This window comes from Myotis myotis, unplaced genomic scaffold (genome assembly GCF_014108235.1).
Source record: "Myotis myotis isolate mMyoMyo1 unplaced genomic scaffold, mMyoMyo1.p scaffold_m19_p_1, whole genome shotgun sequence".
Classification (NCBI taxonomy): domain Eukaryota; kingdom Metazoa; phylum Chordata; class Mammalia; order Chiroptera; family Vespertilionidae; genus Myotis; species Myotis myotis.
The window spans coordinates 62,428,339-62,450,728 of NW_023416313.1; the positions used below are offsets into that span (position 1 = coordinate 62,428,339).

At 36.8% G+C, this 22,390-nt stretch overlaps 1 pseudogene; it reads left to right on the forward strand.

Annotated features, from left to right (window-relative positions):
* The window catches only part of LOC118653071, a 44,939-nt pseudogene extending 40,438 nt beyond the window's left edge, over positions 1-4,501 (forward strand).
* The last annotated feature ends 17,889 nt before the right edge of the window (positions 4,502-22,390 follow it).

Genomic DNA, 22,390 nt, shown 5'->3' on the forward strand with positions numbered 1-22,390 from the left:
ATTCCTACCAGTCTCATTTTTCCATGTGTAAACTTAACAGATCCTTGGAAATCAAGCATTGAGGAAAATGTAATGCAATGTGGCTTTGTGAGGAATGAATTCTGTCAGAACAAAAATATATGTTTTTTAAAGGTGCAAGGATAACTCTTGGGATTCAAAGCCACGTGTACCTGCCATTTCAAACTCTTCTTGCATATACAGGGTGGGGCAAAATTAGGTTTACAGTTGTTCATATGGAAAATAATACAAACATGAATAAATAAAATGCAAGAACAAACTTTGTTTCATGTTTTCACAATGGTAAACCTACTTTTGCCACCTTCCCCCATATATGGCAACTCACAAAGAAACTGGGAAAAACTGTATGGGTTTATCTTATGATAGGTAGCCATCTAGTAAGAAGAACCTGGACATGTTTCAAAAATAGATACATTATTTAGTGCAAGTCTGGTGGATATCATATGGTAAAGCTCTTTGGAGATAAGTTCTGGTTTTGTTTCTATTTTCAGTAAATGATGCAATATATGGAATAGAGAACGCACACACATCCTTTTCTTAAATTATCAAGACGAGTGGAAAGTTTTCAACACCTTAGAGATATAAATAAAAATGTATTTTCATATAATAAGAGTAAGCAGAGTTGAACCTATTAAATTTTACAGTGTCATTTGTAGATTGACTTACTTATGGAATAAATGGATAAAATTATATATTGACAATCTCAAGATAGTGTTCACTGTCAGGAAATCCTAGCTGCAAGTCTCAGAACTGCCTGGAAATGGCATGCTGACTCTCTAAAATGGGCACATAGTCACACCTACATCAACTGGATAGCATCATGCTAAAGGGAGTATTTCAACTGGCTAAAGATTGAAAGGAGAAGTTTCAGAAGAGGGAGATAAAGTCCTTTTTTAAAAAAAAATTTAAAACACCAATAGCATAGATTTTGATTTAAAAATAAATTCTTGATCAATATTTTTTAAAATTTCTGCTTACTGCTTATAACACTTTCATGTACATTAAAATGTATATTAACATGTTAACAGCTTTAAGAGGTCATATTGTAAAACTAGCTATTTAACTTTTATTTACCCAGCATCGTCCAAATTTATTTGATCATAGAAGGTTTATATTGTAATTTTTAGTTATTAACTCTGTGGCCTACACTGTTGGAGATATTGTTCCCAAATTATTATATATGTTTTACTACTTATTCAAGTGCATAAAATAGTATAACTTTCATCACAGGCCTGATTTTAGAAAATTACTTTGTATTCTCCATTTGGAGAAATTAACCAGTAAAATTAAAATGTGTAATTTTTTATTGATATAGCTATTCTGAATGTGGCATCTTCATTTGTCTTTAGAGCATCCTGCAGACTGAGACATTCATATATAAAATTGATCAGAATCCCCCAGATAGCAATTGCAGAAGTTTTGCATTGTATAATTGTTAGAAGAAATTAGATCCTCTACAAATAGAAGATGAGGTAAGCTTGTTACTTTCTTAACAGATGACAGATAAAGAGCCAGTTTCAGCAATAGTTTAATAAGTAATCTGTGGGGTCAATGATGTATCAAACATGGTATTAATAGTTTTTTTTCCTACCTCCAATTATCAAAAATTATTACAAGACAGGAAGTATCAAACAACATTGTCCAAGCAGCAAGTCACACCCCATAACTGAATCTGACTTCCCACTTTACTGGGCTGCCCCAGAAAGAGAAGTGTGTGCTGCTTTCCTTCCATTTCACATTATCTTCTGAGATGCCACGTACATCTATGGTTTTATTTTCCCCTCTTTCCAGGAAAATTCAATTCTTAAAATGATGTCCCCTTTCCTAACTTATACAGGTCACTGGCGGGAAGGCTCAGGAGGTATGAATGACTATATTGAGAGATTTATACACTACGTCCATAACCCAGGACTCACTTCTAAAAAAACAACACAGTTTAAAACAGATATGTGAGCAGGTCTATTTACATGTTCTGGATAAATATTTCCTCATAAAACTGAACCACAGAGCAGAACAAATAACATACACATACATTATGACTATGCTTTTCTTGTTTCAAAAGGAGAGAAGAGACAAAAGTATTTAAATATTTTATTCTCAACTACTGTCACTCAGTTACATGTCAGTGTTATGTGACAAATTAATCTATCTGGTTTCATCAACTTTTTCAAATTGTTTCCTATCAACATTATATTTAGGATACCAAGAAAATGATGGCAAAATATTTTTAAGTAATATATTACAGTTTAAATTAGTCATTTGCTTAGATAAATTTCAAAACAATCAAGATAATTTCTTTAATAAACTTGAAGTAATCATTTTAAATTTAAAAATAGAAAAGAACAAGAAAGACTGCTGTTGTAAGGGTCAAAATGGGGGTTGGGGAATATTCATCTTTGTTTTTCCATCAGTGCAATAGAGTTTGAGTTCCTTAAAGTATAGGAATTTCACTAAGACAAGGTGCATCTGTTTCTTCTTTAGGAGAAAAGCATTTGTATGTTAAAACCTTTGCAATATTGGAGGACCTTACTATACATTGGTAAACCAGGTGACAAGAATATTAGATCAGAAACAGCAGCTTTGAAACCTGAGCAAGTGCACCCTGCACCTCTAAACCAACTTGGCTTAACGCAACTTCGCTGAAGCCAACTCAAGACTCACCACTCCTGGATCCTAGCATCCTCTTCAACTCCGGATAGGTGACCTTGCAGAAAACTTCACAGGTTTGGTCACAAGCTGGCATGCAGATGCACAGGAGAGCCAGGCACGGCGAAGACTCACCTTGCCAGATGCCTGAGCACTCTGCATTTAGTGGGCAGCACGCCGGGTGCAGGTGTGGATGTCCTGGCTGGGAAGGTGGCCAACGATAAAGTAGGAGCCTCCACTATGATCTGCTTTGTGGTGGTCGCTCTTGGTTCTGTGTTGGCTGGGCTATGCTCTGCAGAGTTCGGTGCCTGGGTTCCCCGATCTGGTTCTGCATGTCTCTACATCTGTGTCACTGTGGGAGAACTTTGGGCCTTCACCACTGTCTGGAACCTCATCTTCTCTTCTGTCATTGATGAAGCCAGTGTGGCCCGTGCTGGGAGCTCAGCTTTTGACAGCCTGATGGGAAACCACATGTCTCAGACCCCGCCGGTAGCATCTCATTGCATGATCCCCATGCCCTGGCACAATATCCAGACCTCTTTGCTTTGGGCCTGGTGTTATTGCTCACTGGAATGCTGCTTCTGGGGCTGAGTCCGTCTTGGTTACCGAAGTGTTCTCAGTGTTGAACCTCTTGATTCTGAGTTTTGTCATTGTCTCTGACTTCATTAAGGGGACCTGCACAACCGGAAGCTCACAGAAGAGGACTGCAAACTGGCCCAGGAAGGACTCCATACCTTTAGCTTGGGCTCTCTGATCTCTGGAGGATTGGGGCCTTTCAGCTTGAGAGGCACCTGTTTCTGTGCATTTGCTGGTTTTGACTATATTGCTACCACTGCGGAGGAGGCTCAGAATCCCCAGTGTCCCATCCCCATGGGCACTGTGATTTCACTGTTTGTCTGCTTTTTGGAGTATTTCGGCATTTCTTCGGCACTCATGCTAATGATGCCTTACTACCAGCTTCACACTGAGCGTACCTTGCCTGAGGCATTTCTCTATGTTGGATGGGCCCCTTCCCTCTATGTTATGGCTATTGGATCCCTCTGCGCTCTTTCTACTGGCCTCTTGGGCTCTATGTTCCTCATGCCTTAGGTGATCTATGCAACGGTGAAGGATGGCCTTGCTGTTCCGTGTCCTTGCCTGGATCCCCAACGGCACACACACACCCATCGCAGGCACTGTGGTCTCTGGTTTTATTGCAGCATTAATGGCATTCCTCTTGGAACTCACAGATCTTGGGGACCTCATGTCAATTGGGACCTGATTGCCTACCCTATTTGTGTGCTCATATTCAGGTATTGGCCTGGCCAGGAGAGAAAGACTGAGGAAGGTGAACTGGAGTTGCAGGAGGAGAGGATTCCTGAAACAGAAAAGCTGACCTCACAGGCACCGATTTATCCACACAACTCCACCCCCACTCCACTCTCTGGCCCAGGTGCTTATGTTGGCTCCTCACTGCTTGCTCTGCTCCAGAGTGTCCTTTGCCTGGTGCTGGCCCAATGGTCAATGCCACTGCTTTCTGGAGATCCAGTGTGCACTGCAGGGGTTGTGCTACTCCTGATGCTGGTTACTGGGGTCACTGGGTCATCTGGAGACAGCCACAGAGCTCCATGTCCCTTCACTTTAAGGCTCCCTGCTTTGCCTCTCCTCCCACTAATGAGCATCATTGTGAATGTTTATCTTATGATGCAGCTGAAAGCTGGTACTTGGGCCCAGGGTTTGGTAGGTGATCAAGTTTGCTGTCTATGAAATCTAGCACAGCCTGAAAGAGGTTAAGAGTGATGAACCCCTACTCGAGTCTAGGACCCAAACTGTAGACTTTGATCTCAGCAGTGCCTGAAAGCTGTCTGGTGTCCCCACACAATAATGGAGAAAACGCCTGACCACTGGAAAGCTAGGCCTCCAATGGAATGTTGTGGGGGGAGCGGGGGAAGGGCACTAGTAGAGCTCAGCTCTGTAGAGTGAAGGATGCTCTTTGCTGTTTCTTGTCTTTTTGTTTTTGTTTTTTTTAAATCCTCACCCTAGGGCAGTGATGGCGAACCTATGACACACGTGTCAGAGGTGACATGCGAACTCATTTTTTTGGTTGATTTTTCTTTGTTAAATGGCATTTAAATATATAAAATAAATATCAAAAATATAAGTCTTTGTTTTACTATGGTTACAAATATCAAAAAATTTCTATATGTGACACGGCACCAGAGTTAAGTTAGGGTTTTTCAAAATGCTGACACACCGAGCTCAAAAGGTTCGCCATCACTGCCCTAGGGCATGGCCAGAAAGAGGAAGGGAGAGAGAGAAAGAGAGGAAGAGAGAGAAACATCAATAGGTCAATGCCCACCCCACTGGGGATCAGACCTGTAACCCAGGTATGTGCCCTGGTCAGGTATTGAACTGGCAACCTTTCAGTGCACACGATGATGCTCGACCAACTGAGCCACTCCGGCCAGGCTTGTCTCTTTTTTTGAACTTGTCTACTTTTTGATTGCATCTGTAGCTGCTTTACTGGATTTAAAAAATATATATTAAAGGAATTTAGAAAAAGAAAAAAATTAATATTAGATCAAAAAACAGTTTTAACACTAGGGAGAAATAATACCTATAGGACAATTTCCTTTTGATATTGCTACTGATATAACACATACACATCACAACAGGGGAAAAATCAAACCAAATAATACTTGTCCATTTGTACAATTAGTTTTAGTCTACTCCTAAATAATAGTGAACTATTTCCATTTCTCCTCACCTGTATTTTTAAATTTACCACAGAGAAAAACATCAATTATATTTTTAGTATAGTTAGGCAAAAGAAGAAAAAATTCTAATATTTTGGCTGCTGGGTTTAAAGTGTTGTTTTCTTAGATTGTTTTAATATCCTAATATTTCAAATGAGGAGTGATTCTTTGTACATTAAATAAAATATTAGATTAATAGCATGTGATATCTATTTGAAACACATCTGTGGATTTGTTGTATATCAATTAATAGAAATCCATTGTTCATTACTATTTGTATCCTTAATACCTAGCTAAGGTTTTAGTGATGATGCAGATACATGAATAGTTTAGGAATGAAGTTATTTAATGGAAAGGCTCTGTCAGCCTTACTTGCTCTCAGTGATTCACTCTCACACTTGGGCCCATTTGTACTCAAGATTAAGTCTATAGAAGGCAGGGAAAAACCCCATAAGGCCTATCTTCCAAAGCAGTAACAAAAGTACTCTGGTTGAATACATTAGCAAATTGGATGTATATTGGTTTACCTGTGCGACATTCTACAAAATCTCCCTTTCAAAGTGACTGATACAACCATCTCTTTCCTGTTGTTAAATACAACCATGGGAGAATCTTACTGAACAGAATAAATAATGTGGAGATTCTAAAACAATTTTATAGATACTCTGTTTCAATTTTATAAGGCAAAATTTTGAGCCTATTTGTTTCTATCTAGCTTTTATCACAGGTAACAAAGGAATAGCCATAATTATATGTTGTATCACCTTAAGAGAAAATCAGCTCATTTTTCAACAAATACTTGTGGAATGTCTACTCTATGTTCTGAACCCCAGGGACACAATAATTAAGAAATCAAATCCCTCTCTTTAATGATCTTGAATTTGAATTGAGAAGAAAGAGGTTCTGAAAAAACAAAACATAAATCCCAATATATAACTAAATGTGAGAAAGGATAAATATTATGAGGATAATGGAAGGTATTGGTATTTTAGATAGGCTAGGAATGGAATAACAGTCATAGACCTCAGGGGATATTTGATATATTCTAGAAACAGCATATAGCCAGTGGCATTGAAGGTCAGTGAGTAAATGGGAGAAAGGCAATAGAAATGGGGCATGAGTTAGAACCTTGGACCTGGTCATTTATGTTTCTTTAGTGGAACATGTTAAGTATTTTATAATTTATTTGGATATATGTGGTTTTGAGCAAACAAATGTTATGATCATAATTATGTTTAAAAAGTTGCATTTGGTTTCCTATGTAGAGTAGAGAATAAAGGGAAGTTAAGAGTTAAAGCAAAAATATAAATCGGGCTTGGCCAGTGTAGCTCAGTGTTTGAGGGTCAACCTATGAACCAGGAGGTCATGGTTCAACTCCAGTCTGGGCACATACCCCCATTGTGGGCTCGATCCCCAGAGTGGAGTGCAGGATGCAGCCAATCAATGATTCTCTCTCATCATTGATGTTTCTCTGTCTTTCTACTATCCCTTCCTCTCTGAAATCAATAACATATACTTTCAAAAATAATATCAATTAGAAATTATTTCAGTGGTATATGTAATCCAATAGTAGCAGGAGATGATCCATTAAGCAATGGTCAGATACTGGGTTAAATTTTTAAAGTAGCTATCAGACTATATATGCTAAAAGGTTGGATTTTGGATATAATATAAAAGACCAGATCAAATGTTACTCTAGGTTTTTTGTCTCAAAAAAATTGGAGAAATAAAATTTCCATAGACTGAGATAAGGGAGGTAGCAGATGAAGCAGGTTTCGGGACAAAAGATCTGAATTTCCATTTTATTAAGATATGGTTCCAAGGTCTATTAGTCATCCAAGTAGATATGTATAGTGGGCAGTTAGATATATCTAGCTGGAGTGAATGTGATAGGTCTGTGATATAGTGTGATATTTAAAATTTCATGATATCCATTAAGAAAGGGGTTAAAAAAGCGGGTTGTGAGCAGTCTAACATTTAAATACAAAGAAAAATCAGAAAGGACACTAAATATAAGCTGGCTAACTTTTCACATCATTGTTTATTTTGTATTAAGTGTTTCGGTAACTCTGTCTTTTATTTAATACTAGAGGCCCAGTGCACAAAAATTTGTGCACTTGGGGGGCGGGGAGTAGTCCCTCAGTCCAGCCTGTGCCCTCTCAGAGTCTGGGACCTCTCGGGGGATGACCACCTGCTGGCTTAGGCCTGCTCCTTGGAGGATTTGGCCTAAGATGGCAATCAGACATCCTCTGGAAGCCTGGCAGCCCTCGGGGGGTGTCCACTTGCCAGCGGGGAGCAGACCCAAGCTGCAGTCAGACATCCTTAGTGCTGCTGAGGAGGCAGGAGAGGCTCCCACCACCACTGCTGTACTGGCAGCCATCAGCCTGGCTTGTGGCTGAGCAGAGCTCCCCTTGTGAGAGCTCCCTGACCACCAGAAGGCAGCTCCTGCATTGAGCATCTGTCCCCTGGTGGTCAGTGTGTGTCATAGTGACCAGTCATTCCCAGTTTTTCTGCTGTTAGAGTCAGTTTTCATATTACCCTTTTACTATATAGGATAGAGGCCTGGTGCATGGGTTGGGGTCAGCTGGTTTGCCCTGAAAGGTGTCCTGGATCAGGGTGGGGGTCCCGCTTGGGTGCCTGGACAGTCTGGGTGAGGGGCTGAGGGCTGTTTTCAGGCTGGCGGGTGACTGAAGCTCCCAACCTCTCTTATTTCTTTTTTTTTTTTTTTTTTATTCTGGGATTTATTTACCTTCTATAGCTGTCACTGGAGCTGAGAGCCGGCTTTAGCTCTGAGATCCAGCTCCAGCTCTGAGATCTCGGCTGCTGAAAACAAGTATCTGTGGTTTGTTTAGCTTCTATAATTAAAACATAGTTGCTTTTGGAGCTCAGAGCCAGGCTGCAGCAGGCGGGGAACCTTGGCTTCCTCCATCGCCGGGGCAACCAAGCCTCATGTTCACTTCAGCTGTGTGGCTCCTGGCTGCCATCTTGGTTGGCAGTTATTTTGCATACCGCCCTGATTAGCCAATGGGAAGTGTATTGGAGGTATGGTTAATTACCCTATTTGTCTTTTATTAGATAGGACTAGAGGCCTGGTGCATGGATTTGTGCACCAGTGGGGTCCCTCGGCCTGGCCTGCACCCTCTCGCAATTTGGGATCTCATGGGGGATGTCAGAGAGCCAGTTCAGCCTGATCCCCACAAGCCAGGCTGAGGGACCCCACCGGTGCACAAATCCATGCACCGGGCTTCTAGTATGCATATAAGATCTTTGGTTAATCTCTCCCCACCTTCTTCCCTCCCCCTCTCCCTCTGAGATTCATCAGTCTCATGTTTCCATGCTTGTGGTTTCTGCTCCTGAATTGAGTGTCTGCCCCATGGTAGTCAGTGCACATCATAGCTACTGGATAGTCCACCAGTCGGTCAGTCTGCTGGGCAGCCGGTTGCTTAGGCTTTTATATATAGAGATTGTAAGTAATATATTTGATCACATTAATTCCATTTCACTCCTGAAACCCCACTTCTAAGCCCTCTTTTTCCCCATCAGAATTGCTATTTGTGCTTCCCAGCTATCATTTTGATATTTTTCATCATTTCTCGCATCGTGGATTTTTTCCTTCATTTCCCTATATTCTTCTTGGTTTATTCTCTTGTTTCATTGTATCACCTAAGAAAGTTTTCATGAGAATTAGTTATTTTGAGAAATTTAATGTCTGAAAATTATTTTTTGACCCTCAACTTGTATAAATACATTTAGATTAAAAAACACACACACATTGTACAGGATTTTGAAGGCTTTTTGCTGCTCTTTTCTACATTACACTATTACTAACAATGTCATTCTAAATCTGGATACCTTGTAGATGACTTTTATTCTTTTGGGACTTGATGGTTCCTTTTCATTAAGAGTGCTAGAGACTCAAAGAGGCTTTTAAATCTGGAGTGGAGACACATGCTCCTAAATTTTAATTTTTTTCTAACATTATTTATTTGACGATTTTCCACCTAAATTTTTCTCTTCCTTTTCTAGTGTCCTATTATTAGATATTTGTTCTTGCTGTAATACTCTGATTTTCTTACAATTTACTTTCTATTTTCAATAACATTTAATTGTGTTATACCTCAGTGTTAGCTTTATCATTAAAATATTCTAGTAATTTCATTTTCTATTTATATGTTTATATCCCAAGAACTTTTTATTATTAGATAGATCTTATTTTATAATAGGATGTGATTTTTTAAAAAAAACTTTAAAAATTAAAGTATAACATGCATATAGAAAAATACACAAATATAAGAGTACAGTTCAGTAAATATTCACAGTTTGTGCATGTGTGTATAACAACCACATGCATCAAGGAGTAAAGGATCACTGCAAAGCCCTCTCGCCTCCCCCACACAGCAACTAGTCACTAACCTCCATCTTCCTGCCGCAGGGGAAATACCATTTTGACTTCTAAAAAAAACAAAATTATCTTCAGCTCTTTCTGAAGTTTACAAAAGCAGAATCTTACTTAGGCACTCTTTTTGTCTATTTTACTCTATAGTGTTATGACATATATTTGTTGTTGTGTAGCTATAAGTAGTGCATTATTACTGTTGTTATTTACCACCTAAATGTACAACAGTTTGCTTATCCATCTTAATATTAATGGGCACTTCTTTATTTATTTTCAAGCTATTTGAAATAATGATGCAATGAAAAGTCTTATAAATGGCCCTTCATGGACATATGTATGCATTTATTTTACACATATATCCAAGAGTAAAATCACTGGGTTATAGGATAAACCATAATAAATACTGTCAAGGAGTTTTCCAATATGATTATTCTTAATTTTTACTTCTACTGGAAGGATGTAAAAAATTCTATTTTCTTCATATTTTTGTCATAACTTAGTATCGCCAGTAGTTTAACTCTAGTTATATTTGTGGGTGGTTTCTTACCAATTTAATTTATTCTTTGGAGAAGTTTACAAAAAGATTGTCATTTCTTAGCTAAGGATGGATTTTATTATTTTGGCCTGTACATAAAAATGCAGTGATTGCATCACTCAATATTCTCAGCAAAAGTTAATTATTAAAAAAGAATGCATACTCAGTTATTCCAGTTTACAAAGTTTCATAAAATACAAACTAATCTATAAAAATAAAAAGCAGATCAGTGGTTATTTGAGGATGGTTCAGGGATAAGGGTGAGAGGGAGAGATTATAAATGGTCATAAGGAAATTTGTTGAGGGTATGCTGATGAATCATGCTGATGTTTTTTATCTTCAATATGTTTGAAAAAAATTAAGAGACTTTGTTGGGTATAGAAATCTAAGATGGCAGTTTTATATTTTTTTCAACATTATGAACATTACATATCTCATTGACTACTGCTTTATTATTTTTGTCAGCAATCTACCATCTATTCTTGCTTCTTTAAAGATAATGTGTCTATTTTTCTTTAACTTCTTTTAAAATTTTCTCTTTTTTCCCCACTTAAAATATTAAATATTATCATGATTCATCAGTTCTGTGTTATTTTTTGTTTTTTGGGGGTGTGTGACCTGCTTAGGATCATGATATTTATTAAATTTGTGGCACAAAGGTATAGCAATCACAAGTTTGGACAATTATCAGTAATTATGTCTTCAACAATTAATTCTATTTTTAAATAGTTTATTGAGGTAGCAGCCCACTCTCTGGTATTTTATTATGGCAGCCCTAGCAAAACAATGCACTCTCCATAACCTCAAGGCCAGATTTTAATAACAGCAAATCTCATGGCAGATTCTCCCACACATGCAGACAATTATTAAACATTTATTATTAACAGGGTATATTAAGTCTCATATCTCTTTTGGGTGCTTTCATCACACTTTACTTGAATGTGCTGTACTACATGCAGATACATTCCAATGTCAATATTCATTTAACCTTATAGTTGGTAACAGGCAACCAGAATCTTCAGACCCAAACACAGCATGGGTTTGAGAACAAGATTCTGTTGCCATCTCTGAGGCTAGAAGACTTGTTATATTGCTACACCAGTACATGCAATGGATGGGTGTGTCTATAAAATATTTTTGACAAGCCACGTGTCTTGAATACTTCGACTACTCCCCACCAGCTCTCCAAGCCATTGCATCGTCTCTACGATACCCTTAGCCCTTTTGAATACTTCTGAATTTATTAATGAGAACCTATTTCTAATATTCATTAAACTAATTAGCAAGCCACTAATGAAAATCCATTTTGAACATTTTAAATCACGTTTATTGTTTGAGATTGGAATAACCAAAATATTTGTAATAGCTACTTCTAGAGTGTGGGTTTTCTGATTAGAATACTAGCTGACCACCCCTGAGGCATAAATTCCTGATTAGGGCAAATGATTGCCCTATGGTGCTGCCCAAATTAACACAGCAAAATATATATATACATATATATTTTATTGAGGTATTTTAATATTCAATAAACTCCATATTTAAATGTATAACTAAAATATATACATTTATACATACATACATAGAAAATAATCACCACAATCAAGATAAGGATTATAGCCATTTGTATCCCTCCCTCCCATCCTTCTGCCCCATGCATCCCTTGGAAAACTGATCTGTTTTTGTTGCTATATATTAGTTTGCATTTTATAAAACTTTATAAATTTCAATAATAGAGTATATATTCTTTATTATCTGCATTTATCTCCTTCAGTAATTATTTTGAGATTCATCTATGTTGTTATGTTTACAAATTGCTTTTTTTTATTGCTAGGAAGTATTCATTATTTGGAGATATCAGTTTGTTTAAGTCTTCATCTATTAATAGTCATTTGGGTTGATTTCAGATTTAACTATTGTAAATATAGCTGCTTTGAATGTAAGTGTACAAGTTTTGTAGGAGACATGTTTTATTTTCTTGGGTGAATATCTTGGAGTATAATGGCTGAATCACATAGTAGGTGCTTGTTTAACTTTTTATGAAACTACCAGTTTGGTAAGTGATTGAACCACTTAATATTCTCACCAGCAGTTAATGAGAGCCCCAGTTTATAATCTTACCAAAAATTGGTATGGCCAGCCTTTTGATTTTATCTACTTAATCCTGTCTAATAAAGAGGAAATATGCAAATAAACCATCATGCCATCACAAAGATGGCTGCTCCCACAGCAGAGGCTGGAACCTGAGGCTGTGTGGTGCTTGGCCGGGGCAGGGGACCTGAGCCTGCTCACCCCGCCTGATGGGGATTGACAGGGGACCTCAGGCTGTGCCCCCCATCCCAGCGCCAGGCCAGGGGATCTAAGGCTACACCTCCAGTCTGGCGGGGCTTGATGGGGGACCTCAAGGTGTGCCCTCCGCCCAGGTGCTGGGCCAGGGGATCTCAGGCTGCTCCCCTACCCCAGGCCAGGGGACCTCAGGCCATGTCCCCATTACAGCACCAGGGGACCTGAGGCTGCATCCCTCACCTGGTGGGGCTTGACATGGGACATGAGACTGCATCCCCCACCCAGCTCTGGGCCAAGGGACCTGAAGCTGCGCCCCTGCCTGGTGGGGCTAGACAAGGGTGGGGTTGGCCAGCTGGGTCTGGGTCTAATGAGATTTTGAGGCACCACAGGTGGGCAGGGACTTGACTCTGGGTCCCACCACGTGCCCCAAACTCTGAAAAGAGGAAGATTTTCTTATACATTTTACTAATTTCTGACACTTCTATTATAGAGAAAGGGAAAATAGCAATATAAAAATATTTCCTCTAATTAATTCCCTTTTAATGTGTTAATTTCTGACACTTCATCTCTGACACTTCTATTATAGAGAAAGGGCAAATAGCAATATAAAAATATTTCCTCTAATTAATTCCCTTTTAATGTGCACGAATTTCGTGCACTAGGCCACTAGTCTATATATATATATATATATATATATACCTAAGCGACCAGTTGCTTAGGGGATCGGGCCAAAACCAGCAGTCCGACATCCCCTGAGGGGTCCTGGATTGCGAGAGGGCACAGGTCAGGCTGAGGGACCCCACCGGAGCATGAATCCGTGTACCCAGGCCTCTAGTATATTTATATTTGTATCATATTGTGGTTTTAATTTGCATTTCTCTAATGAGTATTTTGAACATCTTTTCATATGTATATTTGCTATTCATGTATCTTTTATGAAGTCTACATTCAAATATATTATCAGAATTAAATTGTTTACTTATTCTTGAGTCCTGAGAGCTCTTTATATATTCCAGATAAAAGTTTAACCAGGTATGCAATTTGCAACTATGCAAAAACATATATAACAGATAGACACAGACAACAGTATGGTACTAGCCAGAGGGAAATGGGGTTGGAAGTAATTGGATGGGGATAGGTTGAGGTGGGCAAAGGGGAGAAAAATGGGGGTGGAAAGAGACTTTGCTTTGGGTAATGGTTGCACAATGCAGCATGCACATAATATTTTGAGTTGTACACTTAAAATCTGTATGGTTTTGTGAAACAATGTCACCCTAATAAATTTAATAAAAAAGTCATTATGAACCATCCCCCCCAAACAATAAATTTTAAAAATTACAACTACCTTCTGTCATGTGATTTATCTTTTAATTATTGTGTTTTTAAAGAGCAGAAGTTATGTGTTCTAGTAATTCTATAATTTTAGGTTTTATATTTAGGTCTATGATAATGGTTAAGTAAGTTTTTTTTTATACAGTGGGAAGTGTGAATTGCAGTTCCCTCTTTTTTGTTTTGCTTTACATGTATACATACAATGATTTCAAAATCATTTATTGAAAACTAACCTTTCTCCGGTAAATAATGTCTAACACTTTGGGGAAAAATCAATGCTATATTAGTGAATCGACTTTTGACCCTCTTTTCTTCCATTGGCCTATTTGCCTTTTTTTAAACCTCACATAAGGGTATTTTTCCATTGCTTTTCAGAGATAGAAGAAGGGAGGGAGAAAGGAGAGGAGGAGGAAGAGGAGGAGGAGGAGAGAGAGAGAGAGAGAGAGAGAGAGAGAGAGAGAGAGAGAGAGAGATTGAGAGAGAGAGATGGAGAGAAACAGACACATCAAGTTATGGTCTCTGGCCCATGCCCTACCTGTGGGCAGGGAGGGAACCCTGGTACCTGCACTTGACCTGGAATCAAACCCATGACCTTTAGGTGTATGGGCCAACAATCCAACCATTCAGCCACACCTGTCAGGGTTATTTGCCTATCTTTTGTACCAATTCAACACTGGTATGACTATGGTAGCTTCATAATAAGTCTTGAAATAAAGAAATATTAGTCCTTCAAATATATTCCTTTTAAAGTTGTTTTGGGTATTTTAAAAAATGTATCTTTATTGTTGAAAGTATTACAGATGTCCCCTTGTTTTCCCCTTTGACCCCCTACCTCCTTTCAAGCCCTAGTCCCCCTCCAGGACTTCACCTCACTATTACCTGAGTCGATGGGTTATGCACATATGCATAAATTCTTTGGTTAATCTCTTCCTGCCCCCATTCCCTTTGTATTTCTATGTGAATTTTAGAATCAGCTCAGCAATGTCTACAAAAAGAAATCCTGCTAGGATTTGACTGGATTTGCATTAAATCTATAAATTGATTTGCAAACTTGACATCTTAATAACCTTGAGTTTTCTGTCACTTGCATACAGTATCCCACTCTGTGTATTTAGGTCTAAATGTTTTTTCAGCAATGTTTTATAGTTTTCAATGTAGAGATCTTGTAAAATTTTGTAACACTTATCTCTAAGTATTTTGTGTTTTTCATATTATTTATTTAATTTAAATGTCCAGTAGTTTTTGTTATTTATCTAGATACACTTGATTATTTTATATTGATCTGGTGTTCTACAACCTTGCTAAGATTGCTTATTAGTTCTGGTAGATTTTGTGTGTGTGTGTGTGTGTGTGCGTGCATGTGTGTGTGTGTGCGTGTGTGTGTGTGCGTGTGTGTGTGTGTGCGTGTGTGTGTGTGTGTGTGTGTGTGTGTGTGTGTGTACTCCATTGGATATTCTACACAGACATTTGTTTCATCTACAAATAAAAACAGATTTACTTCTTTTCCAATCTGAGGGCTTTGTACTTTTTCATATCTTATTGTACTGGCAAGAACACCAAATAGAACGTTGAGTAAAGAGTCATGACAGCAGGCATCATTTTTCCATATTCTTGATCTCAGAGGAAAAACAGCAGTCTTTCCACACTAAATTGATGTTAGCTGTAGGTTTTTCATTAAGACTTGACATCTTAATAACATTGAGTTATTATGCACTTTATGGCATTAAGGAAATTGCCTTTTATTCCTCATTTTTCTAGGAGATTTTATCAGGATTAAATTGTTTCTTAAGGTATAAACTGAGGCTATCTATTTGAGCCCAATCTTTTCCCAGATATATAAATTGTTTCAGTGCTAAAAAGTCCCTCTAAGAACTGCTTTAGCAGGATCCCACAAATGTTGCTATACTGTGTTATTTTCACTTGATTCAAAATGCTATCTAATTTCCTTTTTTTGTATCAATCAATGAGTCACATAAAATTTATTTAGAAGATTTTATAGCTATATTTTTATTTGGGAATTTTCTAGATGTGTTGTTGTTAATGTTATTCTCATTCATTTCTTTGTCAGGGAACATAACATTTATGATTTGAATTATTTTTTTAACTTCTACACATAGCTAAATTGTAGATTCCTTGCCTTTGTTATATTAATAACCACACTTCTAATAATTTGATATCCTTTTAAACTGTGTTTCAATTAAATCATTAGTTGTTCTCTCTTTTGTTCTGGTATTTGTTCGCATGTGTGTATGTGTATACACACACACACACACACACACACACACATACACACACGCTTAAATTATTCATTGCCACATTTATGTAGACTTAACAGTAAGAGTAAATGGACACATTTAAACTTCTGTTTGTGAGCAGAAATCCTTTACCCAATATCAATTTAAGGCCACAGATAATCAGGTCCTGTCTCATTTTAATCCTTATTTTTACTTTATATTTTGTAGAGTTTCCCTTTGTCCATCTTTGGTTCTAATTTTCATATTCACTTTTGTGCCTTTACTCACATTTTTGCTATATCTATAATCATTTTCCTTGACTATCTAATGTCCATGCAATTTCTAGGTAACAAGTCCTTCCAATTTCATGAAGAATTTTTAATCTACGACTCTTCTTGTTGATGTTGTCCTATAACCTTTGTGACTGTTATAGTTGTGGGTAGAAGTTGCGGAAGTAAGATAGTGCTGCTAAATATAGTCTAAGAATTGTAGTTCTCTGGCATCACTATGTTGCAAAGGACATTTTGGGAAATTTCCCTATTTTTTTAATAATTTCATATTAATGAGGGGGGTATGGCCATTTAATTGATGGGGGCCAGAGATGTTATAGGTTAAGCAATATGTAGGACAGTCCCTAGCAACAGCAAAGATGTTTCTGGGCATCTTTAACACTGTAACATCCTAGAAGATATGCATGTTGTAGTTGATAATCACTTTATAATTTCCTCTGCTCAATACCACGTGTGTTTTATACAATTTTGATGGATTTATAAACTGTAATTTTACAATTCAGGAATGAAAATATTATGAAAGTCAAGGAAGATTGAATTTTGCTTAGAAAGTATTACTTCTTTAATATTTCAGGAAATTGCATCATTAATATCACCATATTTCATGGAATTCATATAGCCAGTGCAACACAACTATATCAGTGTTTATTTATAGCTGTTGCATTCAAATATGCAATCAAAAGATGAAAAATTCTTTCATTTTTTGGAAACATACAGCATTTAAAGTACACAACCATCCTATATAATAAAAGCATAGTATTCAAATTGTCCCCTAGACTGAGAGGTTGTCTTGGAGTTTGACCAGAGGGTGGGACCTGCTGGGGGAAGGGAGGGAGGCCCCAGCAGCATGCAGGTGGCTGGGGGAAGGGAGGGAGTACCTGGCTGGCAGCCAGCAGCCGGCAGCCGCTAGGGACCCTACCAGTGCACGAATTTCTTGCACTGGGCCTCTAGTTAGATATAAACACCTATTGTACATTTTGTTTGAAAAAGCTATTTTATAATATTTTATGTTACCACCCTAAATGTTTGAGTGTATTGGTCCACTTACAAGAAATTTATTCTGTGGGGATTACATAATGAAAAACCCAATTTTCTAATTTTAGATTGATATAATCCTAGATTTCTAACACACAATTTCTTTATTGAGTGAATTTACTCTCTCAAATTTTTATCTTTTCCCTAATTTTCTATAAAGACTATGGTGCTTTAAGCACTGGAGGCTAAATGTATGTTTCCACTTGTGGTATATTTCAAAGGAAGAAATATGTTTTCCATAAAATCTCATTTTCATTGCACTTCACATGATATAAACAGACATTCTTTAGTCACCACATTATAAGCAGTATAGACTAAGAAAGTAAATAAAATATCAGTGTTCAATTCATGTAATTAGATATAACATTGTTTTGCAAAACTTTTGTTTTATTCATATAAAGAAGTGAACTCATGAATAATTAATTGTTAGTGACCTGGGTCAGGATGTAATATATACATATATGTTTAGTAATAAATGTATATTTAGTCATAAATACATAGATGTTTATAGACACACATAATATTGAAAGATGAAGTTCTAAAGAAGAACTCTGTAGGAGTAAAATTCCACTTATAACACAAGAAGTATTTCACATTATTTCACAAAAATTAGCTTCCAGAGATTGACAGTTTATGTAAAAACCTATTAATTACTTGTTTGGGGTTATGATTCAACTTCATGTTTATAATATCAAGTGTTCAGATTTTTGGTGAGGCTAGAACAAAGAAAGCATGTGCTTTTAATTACATACAAGCGTATATGTTATTGCACAGAAAACCTCCCTATGACTTTGAAATTGCAGTGTTTTTATCCTCATTATTTTTCATAAATACCTCTAAATCTTAGGGACTTTTTTAGGTCTTATCTCAAATTTGAGTTACCAGTTTTAGCCATCTTCTAATAAAGAATCATACTTTTAAGGCTATGGCCCAGAAATGGGTTTTAAGGTCTTTTTTAAAAGATGAAATTGGAAGCCTTACTTATCCCCTTCCACATTATCATTCAAGAACAAAGGCCATTTCCTATCCCCTTTTATCTGTACTTAACTGACACCTCAGGCTCAGCTGTTCAACAAGTTACTGTGGGGAAAAACAAGAATGAATATATCCATAGCCTATGTCCTCATGATGTTCATGCTTTTAGAGAAGAAAAAATGTATATAAAATTGAGGGGATCAAAATAATCTATTAAAATATCTATGCAGGTAAATGAAATAAGAATTCACAGCAGAGAGGGAGAAGGCAGAGGCTCTGAGAGAAAACGGAAATAAAGAAACCACTCTGATTATGAAACCAAGGCCATATTGTGAATCATGGAGTAAGAATTAGAAGGATGGAGAAAGAGGTAGAATTATTATAGAGTTCCAGGTACATAATCAGCCTCATAAAAAGTATAGCATGAATCTGTAGTGCTTAAATGGCTAGGGGAAAACATCTTTTTGGCTTAAAAAATGCTTACATTTCCTAATATCAAGTGCATACTTTCCTGATATTACTTTTAATGCATGTAAGATGTTTTTCTTATCTCCTTTATACGAAATTCCCAGAAAAAAGAATCATTGTTATTGAGATAGAAAACTCTAAGAGTTCTTTAATATTTATTATTTATTACATTGGTACATTTTCACCTTTGTATATTGTTGTTTTTCTTATTGTAAGAACCTTCTGATGGTCATGCTCTCTTTGGTAGTTACTTTATTTTTGTCCTTTCTATTTTCTATTTCTCTAAAGCATCATTAAGAATGTGCTTCCAAAAAGTGTGCTTCGAACACTCATGGCACAAAATACAAAAGGACTAAGGTCTAAGTAGGCAGCATTAAATTCAGTGAAAAATATGATCAATGTATAAATATTACCATATTCATAGAAAGCTAACATTAACTCTAACTCACTCACTTCCTGCTATTTTAAAGGGCTGATTTTATCAACAGTATGTAGGTTTTTATTTTTTACAGGCTGAGTATTACTGGACAAGTCCTTTTGCAGTTTCAAGCCGATAAAATTGGTTGTAATCTTTCAAATCTGTCTCATGTGTGTACCTGTTCATTGATCCAATGCCTTGCCTTATGGTCATACCCACATTCAATAGTCATCATTATGGAAATAACAATGTTTGCCCATTTCATCCAGTCGATACAGCAGATGCTAATAGAACAAGAAATCACATAGGCTTTCATGCATTCTTCTGGGCTGACTGACTGCTTTGGACTGGGGAATATATTTATGAGAGCATTTTCATTCTTTTCTCCACCTGTTTTAAATCTTCAAAGAGCTCAAACCCCTGCTCCATCAGTTTAATGGTTCAATATGGTCTCCTTTATTATCCTTTTCATTTATATACTACTCAGAAGAACTTGCCAATAACTTGAGAAGTGGTGTCAAACTGCTGTAAAAACTCTGAAATGCTCTGGGATAATACCCTTCAAGAACTATAGGGTGGAACACATTTTTTTGAAAAAAAAAAAAAAAGTATTTTGTCAGATAATGACATGTAGGTGTTGATGATATTGGCTAAATAAATTCCTAAGGCTTAATTGCATTCATAATTATTCAAATTCATGTGGTTATATATTTACAATTTTGGAGGGAAAGGAGACACTAAATAGATGCCCACTTCTGAGCAAATATTATGTCATCCTCTTTCTCAAGATTAATTTATATAAATGGAATCTTACAGGGGCCTGGCTTCTGTCCCTCAGTATAATTATTTTGAGATTATGCATTCATTTTTGTGTATCAATATTTTGTCTCTATTGCTGATGAGAAATAAATTGCATGAATATGTCACATGTTGATGGACATTTGGACTTTTTCCAGTTTTGAGCCATTACAAATCAAGCTGCTATTAATATGCATATACATGTCTGCGTATGGACATATACTTTCCTGTCACTCAAGTATTGGAAAGACAGACTAATAGGGTAGTGGTAGGTTTAACATTAGCAAAAGTTAACCACTTTTTAACTTTTTAAAAGTTAACCGCCATCTGTTTCCAAATTGATGATACCACTTTACAGTTCCATAAGGAGTGTATGAAATCTCTAAATGTTTCATGTTCTCACCAATACTTGACATAGTCAGTCTTCTTAAATTTAGCCATTTGAATAGGTTTGGAGTGGTATATCAGTGTGGTTTCAATTTGCAGTTCTCTAATGACTAATGATGTAGATATAATTTTGTGGGCTTCTTGGGTAAAGTGTCATTCAAATTATTTCACCATTTAAAAATTTACGTTCTGTTTTCATATTATGTTTGAGAGTCTTAACATTTATAAATGACTAGAGGCCCAGTGCACAACATTTGTGCACTTGGGGAAGAGAGGGTTGTTCCTCATCCCAGCCTGTGCCCTTTAGCAGTCTGGGAGCCCTCGGGGGATGTCCAACTGATGGCTTAGGTCCGCTCCCCGCAGGGAACAGGCCTAAGCTGCAGTCGGACATCCTTAGCGCTGCCATGGAGGCGGGCCGCTGCGCTTGCCAGCCATCAGCCCAGCTTTTGGTTGAATGGCGCTCCCTCTGCAGGAGTGCACTGACCACCAGGGGGCAACTCCTGTGTTGAGCGTATGCCCCCTGGTGGTCAATGCCCTTCATAGTGACTGGTCATTCCACTGTTTGGTCAATTTGAATATTACCCTTTTATTATATAGGATTCAAGTTTTTATGACTTCTAAATATTTTTTCCCCATTTATGGCTTATCTTGTCATTCTTTTAGTAGGATGTTTCAAAGAGCAGAATCTTCTTAATTTTGGTGAAGTCAAATCTAACAATTTTTCTCTTTGAATCATGCTCTTGGTATCATAGCTAAGAAATTTTTGCCTAACTCAAGTTTTCTCCTATGGTTTTTTTGCTAGATGTCTCATAGGTTTTGGTTTTACATTTAAATCAATGATATATTTCTTGTTAATTTTTGTATTTTTTACAAAATACAAACATTTGGGGAAGGGGTGGATTCCCAATTACTCTAGCACTGCTTGTTGAAAAAGTTTATTCTTTCTCAACTAAGTTGTCTAGGCACTTTTGTCAAAAATCAGTAATCCGTATATGCATAGGCCTATTTCTAGACACTCTGCTGTTTTTCATTGATTTATTTGTGTAAAATTAGCAAATAACACAACTTCTTAATAACTGGTAGCATTGTAATAAGTATTGAAGTCAGGTACTTTTAGTCCACCACATTAGTTCTATTTCAAAATTGTTTTGGCTATTTGGGTCCTTTGTATTTCCATGTGAATTTTAGAATTATCTTGTTAATTTCTATAAAAATTGTTTAAAGGAATTTTGATGATTATTTTGTTGAATTTATGAAACATTGTTGAATGCCCATTTGTAGTCTGAGGTGATAAATCTAAACCAGTAATGAGGGGTTGAATTCATTTTGAGGAAATAGTCTATTTTAAAAGTGAATTTTATATGAATAGACATTTTTCCAAAGAAGATATACTAATAGACAATAAACACATGAAAATATGCTCAACGTCATTTGCCATCTGAGAAGTGCTAATCAAAACCACAGTGAAATATCACTTCACACTAACAGGATATTTGTATTTGAAAAGACAATAGCAAGGGTTTACAAGGATATGGAAAAGTCATACACTCACTCCTGGTGAAAATGTAAAATGCCACAGCCACTTGAAAAAGCCAAGCATTTCCTCAAATGTTAAATGTAGAGTTACCATATGATTCAGCAATTCTACTGCCATGTATATACCCAAGAGAAATTAAAATATATTCTATACAATACCTTATAGATGAATGTTGATAGAAGCATTATTCCAAATAGCCAAAATATATAAATAACTCAAATGTCTATCTGATAATTACATAAACATAGTATAGTTGTGTTCATACAAATTAGACATCTGATAAGGGCAATATATCCAGAACAT